We start from the raw sequence: 15,256 nt of genomic DNA on the forward strand, positions 1-15,256 counted from the left end.
TCCATCCAGTCTGACAGAGCATGAGATAGTTTGCAAAGAAGAATGGCCAAAAATGTCACTCTCTAGATGTGCAAAGCTGATAGAGACATCCCCAAAAAGACTTGCAGCTGTAATTGCAACAAAAGGTGGTTCTATAAAGTAATGACTCAGGGCGGCTGAATACAAATGCACGCCACACTTTTCACATATTTATTTGTAAGAAATGTTGAAAAGCATTTATCATTTTCCTTCCACTTCACAATTATGTGCCACTTTGTGTTGGTCTATCACAAAAAAATCCCAATAAAAGTAAAGTAAAAAAAAGTAAAGTGCCCCCGTCCCCACGCACAGAAGCAAGCGCATATGTAAGTCGCGCCCACATATGTAAACTGCGTTCAAATCACACATGTGAGGTATCGCTGCAAAGCATTAGAGCAAGAGCAACAATTTTCACCCAGGACCTTCTCTGTAACTCTAAACTGGTTAAAGTGTTGCCTATGGAGATTTTTAAGTACCAAAGTTTGGTGCCATTCCACAAGTGTGCGCAATTTTAAAGCGTGACATGTTAGATATCTATTTACTCGGCACAACATCATCTTTCACATTATACAAAAAAATGGGCTAACCTTATGTTTCTTTTTTTAATTAAACAGTTTTTTTCCCCAAAAAAACACGTTTGAAAAATTGCTGCGCAACTACAGTGTGGCGTAAAAAGTTGCACTGACAGCCATTTTATTCCCTAGGGTCTCTGCTAAAAAAACACATATAATGTTTGGGGGTTCTGAGTAATTTTCTAGCAAAAAAATTATGATTTTTACATGTAGGAGTGGAGTTCCAGAATAGGCCCGGAATGGAAGTGGTTAAAATGTGGATTGTTAGACTTGTACTGCTGCAAAATCCCACCTGCTTTTAACAACATAATAAATGCAGAAAGCTGTCCCATAAAAACACAGATAGGGTCTATGCACACTAGGCGTTTTTTTTGCTCGGAAGCTCCTCTCAAAAACGCACTTGTGATTTTTTTTTTTTCTTTTTCACATGTAGCCCAAAACAGTGAAAACAGTAATGCACGAATGCCCCCCAAACCTGTTTCAATTGGATCAGCATGTGAAAAAGGCTGGTGCAAGACAGACAGAATTTGCTTGTCAGGCTCCAGTAGACTCCAACAAAATGGTGGGTGACTGCACACAGACACTGACTCCCTGTTACAAAAAATGTGAATGAGATGGGTAAAAGAGACAATCAGGTCCCGAAAAGAGCGAAACGCGTCTGAGGAGTTCTCTACAGGTGGAGAACAGGAGCTGAAACCATCTTTTACCCTTACTCATTCACATTTATGCAACAGGGAGTCGATGTCTGTGTTTTTTTTCAGCCTGTAAACGTTCCTCTTCAAATATGCCTGTGAACACCCAAATGTGCATGGAAACGTAGGCTAACATGGAGTTGCTTCTACGGGTTGAATAAAAAAACGCCAAACGCTTGTATAAGCAGCATTTTTTATGCCCAGTGTTCATAAGGACATAAAAGATAAGTGAAAAACATGACTTTTTTTATTCTCAGAGCATTAGATTATCAATTCCTATATATGCCATGTAATGCAAAAACTACAGAACTGAAGAATAGAGCAATAACTCATATACATCAACCTTCATGACATCTACACACTATCCACTTTATTCAGAACTATAAAAGCACCAGCCAGTCCAACATAATTTCATCTTTTAATAGACTTCTAACATCTGTAGGTTCTATGACACTAGCTAATTTACAAATTCATTACAAAGAAACAGCACGCTGCTGAGAGATTTGAATAATGCAAATACATGCAAAGCATAAAAATATCGATCAAAGCTTTCTTTCACATCTTTATGAGGGTTAGCCATTCATGTAAAAACAGCAGATACTTGAATTGGTATACTTGTGTATATTCTAGCAAGCACATCCATATGAGTCACAAGTTTACTGTCTAATGTCCCTACAACACATACCCCTCCTGACTTTCTGAGATGAGGACACACCTTTTAGCAGAAAGCATGTACAAACCTCCAGCATGTCCCCCCATTATCCATAAATAGATAATTCATTTAGAAAGATTGATTTGCACTCTACAAGTGCTTTTTTCACCACAACTTTTATTTTACTCACAATATAACAATTGCAATCATTTTGAAGTTGAATGTAGTATAACAGTTTTTGTAGTTAAGGCCCTAACCACAGGAGGCATTGAGCCCCGATGCATGAGATCCCGGTATTTAGGTGCATGTGGAAGGCATTTTCCAGCCCTGCTGCCGGCAGTCTGTTAAAATCTACAGCTGTTGTGACTGGACAAGGCACCAAGCGGTACTAGGGTTTTTAGGGCAGTTTGTGCCCAGGGACAAATTCCATGTATTCCAGGCATTTATCAATGGGTAATGCTACCTTAAACCCTAGTACCACTCGGTGCCCCGTCCAGCCGCAACAGCTGTCAGCCTCTCATAGACTTTAACAGGATGCCGGCAGAGGGGCAGGACTGTGCACTTAGCCCTTCTGCCCGCACCTAAACGCTGGAGCCCCATGCATCTGGACTAAACCCCAAGTGTGCATGAGCCTTTAATGATAATTTTTCTTTTCTAGAGGTGCATTGGACCAAAAAGAGGTACAACTGAGACAGAAAAAGGGACAGATGAAATAGGTTCCAAAAGAGAGACAGCCCCTCAAAGTTAAGGGGCTTATACAGTTAGGTCCATATATTTTTGGACACAGGCACAATTTTCCTACTTTTGGCTCTGTTTGCCACCAGAATAAAATTAAAACAAAACAATCCAAATGAATTTGAAGTGCAGACTTCTAGCTTTAAATCAAGGGGGTGAACATAAATATCAAGTACAAAGTTTAGGAACTGCAACCATTTTTATACACAGCCCTCCCCCCATTGAATATAATTATAAATAAAATGTTCATTTTTAATATATTGTTGAGAATCCTTTACTAGCAATCAGAGGCGTAACTAGAACCTTCAGGGCCCCGGTGCAAGAAACCACACAGGGCCCCCCTGAACCCCAGCCGGGGTCCTTCCCTCTGAGTCCGCTGGTAGAACTCCAGGGCCCAGTCGCAAGTATGACCTTTGTGAGCCCTGTAGTTCCACCACTGGTATCAGTCGTTTTTTTTTTATTTTATATTTTACAATATTTTTTTATTTTTTTACAATTTTTTAGGAGCCCCGTTGGGGGGCTTTGTTGAAATATCAGGGGTCTAAACAGACCTATGATGTTTCCCCTTTGAGACAGAGGAAGACTTCAGCCACAGAATGAATGGACAGGAATAGCTCTGTACAGAGCTTCCTGTCCATTCATAAGCTGAAGCACAGTAAACGCAGTTTACTATGCCACAGTTATGAGTGGGCAGAATCCGTGATCGGTACAGATCACTGACTCTCAATTCAATTCTCCATCCTCACAGATCCCCAGCAGCAGCCAGCAGGAGAGGGGATGGGGGAACCTGGCAGAGCCGTTGAGGGGGGGTCCGGGAAAGAGCTCACAGGGGCTGGGGAGCACACCTTGTTGGTACTGCTGTACCCACCCCCATCTCCAGTGACCCCACGCTGGTACTGCTGTACCCCCCTCATCCTCCAGCCACCCCACACTGATAATGATAAACCCCTGTCGATCCTACAGCCTTCCCACACTGGTACTGCTTTACCACCCCCCGGTGTCCAATGACTCATGTTGGTACAGCCCTCAAATCCCCAAGTGGCTGGGTATTCGGATTTCCTCTGTGTGTTCTGCCCCCTCCCTCATCCTGGCACCCTAGGGTTGCTGACGCCAGCCCTGCCAACCAGCATAGTCTGTAGATGGGTTTCTTGTTCTTAGGGGAGGTGGGGGAGAGGTGAGATGGAGTCCCTGCCCCCAGGTGAGATGGGGTCCCTGTCCCCAGGGGAGATAAAGGTCCCCATCCCTAGGGGAGATGGGGTCCCCATCCTCAGGTGAGAAAGGGTCCCTGTCCTCAGGTAAGAAGGGGTCCCTATCCCCAGGGGAGATGGGGTCCCTGTCCCTAGAGGAGATGGGGGCCTTGTCCCCATGTGAGAAGGGGTCCCTGTCACCAGGAGAGTAGGGGTCCCTTTCCCAAAGAGAGATGGGGTCCCTGTCCCCAGGTGATTTGTCTTAAAGCGGAGTTCCGCCTAAAAAAAAAAAAATTAAAGTCAGCAGCTACAAATACTGCAGCTGCTGACTTTTAAAATAAGGACACTTTTAAAATACACCAGGGTGCCCGCGATGTCCTCACCCAAAGCCGATCCATCCCTCAGCTCCGAGTGAAGGCGCCGGCATTGCTAGTAAGGGAATCAGGAAGTGAAGCCTTGCGGCTTCACAGCCTCGTTCCCTACTGCTCATGCGCAAGTCGCGCTGCACATTCTGAGTGGTCCCTGCTGTCTTCTGGGACCTGTGCGTCTTCCCGAAGACAGCAGGGGAACGGAGGAGAGGCCGGACATGGTGTAGATCGGTGCGTATACTGCGGCGATCTTTTGCCAGAAGTGGGAGCAAATACCTGTATTAGAGAGGTATCTGCTCCTCCCTGAAAGGTGCCAAATGTGTCACCAGAGGGGGGGAGGAATCCGGACAGCGGAAGTTCCATTTTTGGGTGGAACTCTTTAATGCTTTAATGCACAGAGTGCTTTACAACCCCTTTAAGTAATGCACAGGGTGCAGGGGTCAGCTCAGGAGCAAGTAGTACACAGGCTGCAGTGCGGCCGAAGTGTATTTACAATATATTATACCTTGTCCTTTGGCGTGGGTTGTGCCTGAAGTGATTGTGAAGAATAGTTTAGTCATATGCTACTAAACAATAACAAACAATAACCTTTTGTTTCCTGAATTTCAGTAACAAAAAACACTGTCGTACTGTATTATATTTCTGCAGATTTCTTGATTAAGAACCCATCACTTTTGCAGTACGTTTGTCATGTACTGCCATATAACTTGATTTGCTTACTTGCAAACTATATGTAAAAAGTTTATGTCTTTAAATTAATGTATTTACTTTCTGTTTACTGCGAGCAAACAAAGAAAAATAATATTTTAGGAAAATTTAGTTTTATATCCGGCTATGTGTCATAAATAACAATGTGACTACATTTGCTCCAAATATAATGTATAAGCACAAAGCCATTTATGGGAATAACACTAGACGTAATATGAAGCTGTGACTAAATGCAAATTTTATGTGTAATGTGCTTTTCCAGTAATGTAATGTTTACCATACTATGCTTGTCTATATATGGCCACAGTGTAAAGTAAACCTGTGCTTTGCCCATGTAGGGCCAGACATCAGGTTCAGTTTAATGGTGTCAGAGGGGCGTGCTCAATGGTCTGGGATCTGAACTGAAGCCAGTCTTTTATTTACCATTTACCTTACATTGGCACCTTAATACCATATTATATTTTGGAGTGAGATGTGCTCTATTCGTGCCAGCACCTGAATACAGAGTGTAAACCTGGGAGACTAATACTGCAAACTTGGAGTGGCGCCAATCTGTTATGGCATCTGTTTAATGGTGGCCACACTGCAGCCTTTCTGTTCAGCCTCAATCAATGAAGTCAGGAAGCCATGTTTAAGCCCGGGTTCACACCTATGCGAATTAGATGCGGCTTACACCGCATCCAATTCGCAGGACATTTTAAAATACATTCATTTGAATGTATCTGGTTCGCATATGTGCGTTGCATTCGCACTGCGCATTGCACAAAAAACAGGCATTGCGTTCTGAACAAGGATTTTCTCCTTCTCCTCACTACACCTCCCCCTCTCCCCCCCCCTCCCTCCCCCTCTCCCTGCTCACTGATACGCAGCTAGAACGCAGAGAAGCCTTTGAACAACAGATTTTTATCTTCCCAGTGAAACCTAAGCTTCAATTCACACCGCACATGTGTGAAACTGGGCTAAAGGAGAACAAAACCCAAGAAAAAAAATGCATGATATTGCACCTTACAGTCCTTAGATGTGACGGCTTCTCTTTTTCAAAGTAATAACATTTTCAGCAAATACAGAAAATGTATGTTGATCCTGCCAGAAAAGCAAAGTCCTTGGCGCTTCCTGTGAGCTGCATCGAAGAATATCTTTCTTCATAGCCATCTTCGGTAAACTACAAAAATGCCCTGCCCCCCATGTAATGGAGATGAAGAGATAATTATTTGTTTGTAGTCCATATCAGCAGAGAAGCCTAGGGTAAAAACTATGGCTCCCTCCATACATACCATTGAGGTATGTACCAACTGGGTGACATAGCCACATAGGGAAAGTGTGTTATCTGCAGGATTACCAAGTGAATATAACAAACAAAGCTTAAAAAAAGAGAACCAATACTACCACACCAAGGATTAGTAAGCTGCAATATATTAAACTTTTGGTTTTGAGTTTACACTTTAAGCTTACGCTTTAAGCTCAATGTGATCGTGCTGGGTGCTTGAGCAGCCAATCATCAAGCACCAGCAGCATCGTTGGTAGGAAGATAGGGGAGTCACATGCTTCCCATATCCAGAAGTATTAGATATTTTTATTTTCCTTGTATTTTTTTAAACACCCTCTCTGTCAGTTTTTAAACAGACTTTTTTTTCCTTTTTCTTCCTTCAGCCTACTAATTAAGGGGAGTGGTTTATTTGTCACAGGTGCTTGAGGCCTATATAGCTTTCTGTAGAACTAATTTTGAGCCTGCTCATCTTTGAGTCTGCTGGAACTTAGACCAAGTGGAACTGGACTAAGTGGTGAGTTAAAAACCAGAGTTGAAAACAGGAGGTTATAACAGGGTTAAAAAAACCTGTGTAGTGTGAGCATTTGAGTGTTGTCTGAATAGTGTGTGGATCGTTAGTACCTCTGTATTGTGTATACTTGTGTATGGTGTGTACCTGTGTATTGTGAGTGCACGTAGGCTGCGAGTACATGTTGTCTGCGAGTGCACATAGGCTGCAAGTGCACTTTGTCTGTGAGCTCACTTTGTCTGCGAGTGCACGTTGTCTGCAAGTACCTGTGTATTGTCTTGTTGAGTGTTAGGGCTGGGCTCAGCCCTTCCTTCTCTAAGCTGGCCGCTCAGCTGTCGGCTAATTGCCAGCTCCTTTCTCTCCACAGTGACTCACCTGTTGATGATATCCTGCTCGTCAGTCCTGCCTACTTAAGCCGTCCAGCCCAGATGATTTCTGCCTTCGCCTTGGTCACATCTCTAGAGATGCTCTCCTGTGTTCCTGTTAAAGACTTGCTTGCCTGACATTCCTTCTGACTCCAGACCTGCTTGCTGTTCTATTACGCTCATTTCTGGCTCCCTGACGTTTTGGCTTGTCTGACTATCTGTTCTGATTTCTGAACTCTGGCTATGTTTTGACTACGTTTACTCTGTTTACCTTTTTTTTTATTATTATTATTAATAAACAAGTGTGATTTAACTGTACTTCTGTCTCAGTCTGATTCATGGTTTCTGACAGTTGAGTACCTGTGAGTTGAGTAGTAGTGTCAGGAAGCTAGTTGTTAGGTAATTTGGACAGGGTATAATCCCAATCCTCATTAAATTGGTAGGTATGATGCCTGGCGAGTGTGGAGAATAGCTTCCAGCTATTTGCCCGGGTCATTGCATTATTACAACAAAAAGCTGTTTATCCTTCATCCATGTAAGTTGTTTGCACTTTTAAAATAAATTTGTTAAAGATGGTTTTACAGGATGTGCGACTACTTGGTGTATTTTCACATGTATTTTCACATGTACATCCATTCTGAGAGTGATGGTGAGTCCAGCTTGGAGTTTGTCTGCACCAGAACAGTGGGGATTTGAGCGATCCGTCCTTCAGAGTCACCTGGGAGATCTAGCTTCCCTGTTGAATGTCCACTTACTTCTGCCTGTGTGACTCATTGCCCTACGGTATTTGGGTCCACAATTTATGGTAAGTGTACCCTCATTTATATAAAGTGGCGGGATTATCACTCTTGTGGTTACCACTATTCAAGGATCACCAATTTAAGCACTCTTGATGCACTTTGAAACTATATGGACACACTTGAAGTGGCATCATATGGACTATCATGTTATGGACACTTTTTTTTTTCCTTTTGATTTTACCAGTTGGTAGTACTTAAGTGTATTATCTTAATCCACGTTCACTGATTCACATCAGGCATATGTGATTTATTCTGATTATCACGTATATGCTTATTTTAGCGCTGCACTTTTATATTTTTTATAAGCTTTACACAATATTTGGCAATTGTAGTGTTTGCAGCTTTGTCCTAACATTAGCATGGTAATTCTTTTAATTTTTCTGAAACATAACTGAATTATCATACCCAAAAATAAAGTTTTTACAATGTATGATGTTCAGTGACTTCTTCAACTATAACTGGAGTTATTATTTAATGACAGCCCAATTAAGATGTGCTACACATTGAGATTATTGTCAAAGGTTAAAAAGCATGTATAGCTAAAACATTTTTTTAACCCCTAGCAGGTTATTTTTTGCTGCCTGTGTCCTGCTAGAGTGATTTCCCATAACTTCCTGTCCTGAATATGCAACAGGAAGTAATAGGAAATCTTCCCAATGTGAGGGGAATTCCCATCTCAGACACTTGTCTCCAGATCGTTTGTCCCTGTTGGAAGATTTCCCTTCACCTCCTGCTTTTGGGAACACCTGTTACGGTCTGTGTGACTATGATCACTAAGACAAATAGAGGTGTGAATCTCCCCAATGGGAACACAGACAGCAAAAAAAATCTCTACAAAGGGTCAAATTCCCCACTGGGTACCATAAAAAAAAAAGAAATGCCTTGACCCATTTTTACACACTTTTATTGTAGCTAAGCATGATCAGAAACACTTGTGCGATCAAAGGTAACAATTCACTAAAGTTACAGATCTCTCTTTTGACATTTAACTTGTTTTTAGGGTGGATGTACAACATGCTAAAGCCAAACCCATCTTCTCTATTGCTGCTACTCAAATCTTTCTCTGATTCAGGCTCAGAAGTGGTCGCCACAACCTTACTCCCTGAATTGCCTTTAGAACGATTGATTACTTTACATTCAGAAAAGTCTTAGTGGCATGTGTGGCAAGGATAGAGTTGGCCAGCTAAAGCTTCTTCTACCTCTCCTACCATCAATGTGATTGACACTCTTAAATTTTGTTTCACTTTAGAATATTTGGTGTTGGTTGGAATTATTCACAAAAAAATACAAATACACAATATATAGGCTTTGAACATACAGTGGATATAAAAAGTCTACACACCCCTGTTGAAATGTCAGGTTTCTGTGATGTAAAAAAAATGAGACAAAGATAAATAATTTCAGAACTTTTTCCACCTTTAATTTGACCTATAAACTGTACAACTCAGTTGAACAACAAACTGATATCTTTTAGGTGGAGGGAAGTAAAAATAAAAAAAATAAAATTATATGGTTGCAGAAGTGTGCACACCCTTAAACTAATACTTTGTTGAAGCACCTTTTGATTTTATTACAACACTCAGTCTTTTTGGGTATCAGCATGGCACATCTTGACTTGGCAATATTTGCCCACTCTTCTTTGCAAAACACTCCAAATCTATCAGATTGCGAGAGCATCTCCTGTGCACAGCCCTCTTCAGATCACCCCCCAGATTTTCAATCGGATTCAGGTCTGGGATCTGGCTGGGCCATTCCACAACTTGAATCTTCTTCTGGTGAAGCCATTCCTTTGTTGATTTGGATGTATGCTTGGGTCGTCGTCATGCTGAAAGATGAAGTTCCTCTCTCAGCTTTCTAGCAGAAGCCTGAAGGTTTTGTGCCAATATTGACTGGTATTTGAAACTGTTCATAATTCCCTCTACCTTGACTAAGACCCATGTTCCAGCTGAAGAAAAACAGCTCCAAAGCATGATGCTGCAACCACCATGCTTCACAGTGGGTATGCTGTTCTTTTGGTGACCTGAAGTGTGTTTTTTTTGCCAAACGTATCTTTTGGAATTATGGTCAAAAAGTTCAACCTTGGTTTCATCAGACCATAATACATTTTCCCATATGCTTTTGGGAGACTTAAGATGTGTTTTTGCAAAATTTAGCCGGGCTTGGATGTTTTTCTTCATAAGAAAAGGCTTCCTTCTTGCCATTCTACCCCATAGTCCAGACATATGAAGAATACGGGAGATTGTTGTCACATGTACCACACAGCCAGTACTTGCCAGATATTCCTGCAGCTCCTTTAATGTTGCTGTAGGCCTCTTGGCAGCCTCCCTGGCCAGTTTTCTTCTCATCTTTTCATCAATTTTGGAGGGACATCCAGTTCTTAGTAATGTCACTGTTGTGTCATATTTTCTCCACTTGATGAGTACTGTCTTCACTGTGTACCATGGTATATCTAATGCCTTGGAAATTCTTTTGTACCCTTCTCCTGACTGATACCTTTTAACAATGGGATCCCTCTGATGCTTTGTAAGCTCTCTGCAGACCATGGCGTTTGCTGTAGGATGCGACTAAGAAAATGTCAGGAAAGACCTACTAGAATAGCTGAACTTTATTTGGGGTAATCAAAGGCACTTTAAATGATGGCAGGTGTGTACTGACACCTATTTAACATGAGGTTTGAATGTGATTGCTTAATTCTGAACACAGCTACATCCGCAGTTATAAAAGAGGGTGTGCACACTTATACAACCATATTACTTAATTTTTTTATTTTTACTCCCCCCCCTAAAAGATTTCACATTGTTTTTCAATTGAGTTGTACAATTCATAGGTCACATTAAAGGTGGAAAAAGTTCTGAAATTATTTATCTTTGTCTCATTGTTTTACATCACAGAAACCTGACATTTTAACAGGGGTGTGTAGACTTTTTATATCCACTGTATAGGAAAGGATAGCATTCTGCAGGTGAGTGATAACCTAAGAACGATATACACAAGAACAAATCACCAAATTTGTTGGGCCCTGGAATCTGATAGCAGTGGGCAACTACATTTAACCACCTCAATACCTGCCTATAGTAACTTGTCATCCGCAGATGGGATCTCACATTCTGGGTGGGCGTCATATGACGTCCTTGGCTTCCCGGCGGTATAGGGGGCACGCGCACCGGGCGCGTCACCGAGGGGCCGATGCGCTTGCCCGGTGGCCGCGATGTCCGCCGCTGCCCGTGATCGGTCGTGACAGAGCAGGAATGTGGATCTGTGTGTGTAAACACACAGATCCACGTCCTGTCAGGGGAGAGGAGACAGACTGTGTGTTCCTGGGTCTCCTCCCCAGTCAGTCCCATCCCCCCACAGTTAGAATCACTCCCTAGGTAACACATTTAATCCCTTGATCGCCCCCTAGTGTTAACTCCTTCACTGCCAGTGACATTTATACAGTATTCAGTGCATATTTAGAGCACTGATCGCTGTATATATGTCAATGGTTCCAAAATAGTGCCAAAGTGTCCGATCTGTCTGCCGCAATGTCACAGTCACGATAAAAATTACAGATCACCGCCATTACTAGTAAGAAATAATAATAATAAAAATGCCATAAATCAATAACCTATTTTGTAGGCGCTATAACTTTTGCGCATACCAATCAATATACACTTATTGCAATTTTTTTACCAAAAATACATTGTATGTAGAAGAATACAGATCGGCCTAAACTGAGGAAAAAAATAGTTTTTTTTTTTGTTTTTTTTTTAATTTGGGATATTTATTATAGCAAAAAGTAAAAAATATTGTGTTTTTTTTTTTCCAAATTGTCAGTCTTTTTTTGTTTATAGCGCAAAAAATAAAAACCGCAGAGGTGATCAAATACCACCAAAAGTAAGTATCTTTTGCTTTTAACATTCGATTTTGTAATGAATATACTTTTCCAAATGAAAACCATGTACACTGTTAGAAATGTATTCATGCGAAAAAAAAATTCCATCCTGCTCCTTAGAATTTTCTCGTCACTGCAGTTGAAAATGAGCATCAATTCGACCCCACTAACGATTAGAAAATCGAACGAACATTATGGTGCACCCACCAAGGAGGTGGTTTCATACTACAATTTACTATCAATCCAGAGATTTGTTCTAGTATAATATATATCTAGTATATCTAGTATATTACTATCTACTATATTACTATTGATATTCCAGATGATTGTAAAATGGTTTACATTCCACCCAAATTTTATTTATATTCTCTTGTGCACTTAATGTTGATATCTCTTTATGTACATTTTGTGATAAAAAAAGTGCATTTTATAAGTGTATGGCCAGCTTTAATGTATATATTCAGTGCACTTGCAGCTTTGTGAAATGGTATGCTTTCATGGAAGAGGGCTGAGAAGATTTCCACCATTATTTTCAGTTGACTGATATATCACAGTTTTGGTATGTTTATTTATTTATTTATGTTTTAGTCTGGCCCGTCCATTGTCTCCATTCTTGCCTGATGAGAATGACAAGTACCCTGTTCCTGCATTCTCCTGGGGTATGCACATCACATATCCCAGAAGGCTGCAGGAGCAGGTCACACAGTAGCTGGAGGAAGACCTGGCCCACCTCTTCAAGGAGCAAGAACCCAAGAAAGACAAGTATCCCTTGATGACGTAAAAAAAGGAAGGTGGTAGTACAAGATCCGGCATGCGGCAGCGGAGTAGTGGATGTGCTCGGCCCATGAGTATTCTTGTTGAGTATAACTGTCATGGTTATGCAATAGAGTTTCTCTGTCAGCTTAACTGTCTCCATGTGTTCATCTCTAAAGACCAGCTGCCTCTCGCCTGACTGGTTTTATAACCTCTCCTCTAAGCATGGCCCCACCCCAGGCCCTATCAGGGAACCCTATATTAACCTGTGCACTGCAAGCCAGCAGTGCTGATCAACCATTGTGTGTTAGCCTCCGTGTGTACTTGCTGTGTTTCCTACGTCTGATTCCTGTTACCGACTTTGGCCTGTTCTCAACTCTCCCTGTCTGCTTGTTACCCTGACCTTTGGCGTGTTATGTTTATCCTTGTCTGCTAGTCGCCCTGACCTTTGGCTTACCCCTTACTTCCATGTCGTTCCAGCCTGCTGCCTCCTTCTTCTTCTCCTGTAGTCTACGGTGAGCGTGAGCTGTGAGACCCTGGGGGCAGCGACCTGGAGCCAGACTGCAGCGCAGTCCATCCTCACCACTAGAGGCTCTGGTGAACACCCGCTGGCTCTTAGACTCCACGCCCTGGGGAATCTATGCTCTAGCTCCCACTGGGATCCATGTTAGCTATTCTGTAGACCTGCTTCCTGAACCTTCCAGGGTTCAATCCACAGCAGTCTGTCCTAGGGTCCACTACCTTAGCGGTGCACTTCCGACTACTACAGAGTGCATCTGTCACCTGGTCCCAGGTGACCTGACAATAACCTTGCAAAAAAGTAAGATGGGGTTAAAAAAAAGCACCGGGTGGATTCCTCTTTGTGGGAGAATAAAAATGTTACCTGGAATCACTCTCTAAAGCACATCTAAACCCACAAGAAATATGAAAAAATGAATGAAATGCAGTTTACCTGTCTTATTTTTACCTGGTAATCCTAACAATATACACATTTCCTGTTCTAGGGTGGCTATGCTCACTCCTCCAATGTATATATGGAGGAAATCCTGATTGGACTTTAACCGGTTCCCGACCGACTCCTGTACTTTTACGTCGGCAGAATGGCACGGCTGCGCAAAGTAACGTACGTTACTTTGAATTTGCCGCCGTGTGCGCCTGCCGCGATCTCCGTGAGTCGGGTCGTGGGTCCCGCGGACTCGATCGCCGCGGGCATACCCGCGATCGCCTCACGGAGAGGACGAACGGGGAGATGCCGTTGTAAACAGCATCTCCCCGTTCTGCCTAGTGACAAGTGTCACTCGATCTCTGCTCCCTGTCATCGGAGCAGAGATCAGTGACGTCACACACACAGCCCATCCCCCCGACAGTTAGAAATCACTCCCCTAGGACACACTTAACCCCTACACTGCCACCTAGTGGTTAACCCCTTCACTGCCAGTGTCATTTATACAGGAATCAATGCATTTTTATAGCACTGATTGCTGTATAAATGACAATGGTCCCAAAAATGTGTAAAAAATGTCCGACATGTCCGCCATAACATCGCAGTCACAATAAAAATCGCTGATCGCCACCATTACTAGTAAAAGAAAATTTATTAATAAAAATGCCATAAAACTATTACTATTTTGTAAACGCTATAACTTTTGCGCAAACAAATCAATAAACGCTTATTGCGATTTTTTTTTACCAAAAATATGTAGAAGAATATGTATCAGCCTAAGCTGAGGAAAAAAAATGTTTTTTATATATTTTTTGGGGATAATTATTATAGCAAAATGTAAAAAATAATGCGTTTTTTTCAAAATTTCGCTCTTATTTTGTTTATGGCGCAAAAAATAAAAATTGCAGAGATGATCAAATACCACCAAAAGAAAGCTCTATTTGTGGGAAAAAAGGATGTCAATTTTGTTTTGGAGCCACATCGCACGACCGCGCAACTGTCTATTAAAGCGACGCAGTGCCGAATCGCAAAAAACGCTCTGGTCAGGAAGGGGGTAAATCCTTCCGGGGCTGAAGTGGTTAAACATGTCCACCTTTGTTCATCTCCATTACATGGTGGGTATTAGATTTAGAGGTTTACAGAAGGAAGCGAACATAGTTTTTTCTTTCTGTTTAGCTCAGTTACAAGGGCACTGCATTACTGTAAAAATCAATGGGTATTTTCTGTACTTACTGAAAATATTGTTAGCCTTAAAAAAAGAGAACTAATACAGCCACCACATCTAAGGGCAGATATGCTGCAATATATTACATTTTTGTCTTGGGTTAAGTTATCTTATCAGTGGCGGGCGCTCATTAGGGGCACACTGGCGCCTCCCCCCATCCATGTGCCCGGTCCCCTAATCTACATGCAGGGCACTGGACGTATAGATTTCTATGGATTTTTTTTTAGAAGCACATAATTAGATCCTGAGGCTCTAATTGGCTTCAAAAAGAGTGGGCTCAGGGCACAGAGCACTGTGCCCTAAGTCCACCCTGTTGTGTGACATTAGCAAATTAATATTTGATAATGTCTTCCTGTTTCTCCTCCCGGCCAATCAGGAAGTGGGTCCTGAGACCCCATTGGCCAGGAGTCCGAAGACCTGATTAGCCAGGAGGAGAAGCGACGGCTGGGACAAAGAGGAGACGGAGGGGGGAAGCCGCAGTCGTGACCTGCACAGGGCTGACGGGGGCCTGGCAAGCAAGAGGGCAACCGGCGGTGTTGTCAATGGTGTGCGATGGCGGGCTCGAGCAACGAGGGGGAGGTTAGTGTGG

Source organism: Aquarana catesbeiana, linkage group LG02 (assembly GCF_042186555.1).
Source record: "Aquarana catesbeiana isolate 2022-GZ linkage group LG02, ASM4218655v1, whole genome shotgun sequence".
In the NCBI taxonomy this organism is placed as follows: domain Eukaryota; kingdom Metazoa; phylum Chordata; class Amphibia; order Anura; family Ranidae; genus Aquarana; species Aquarana catesbeiana.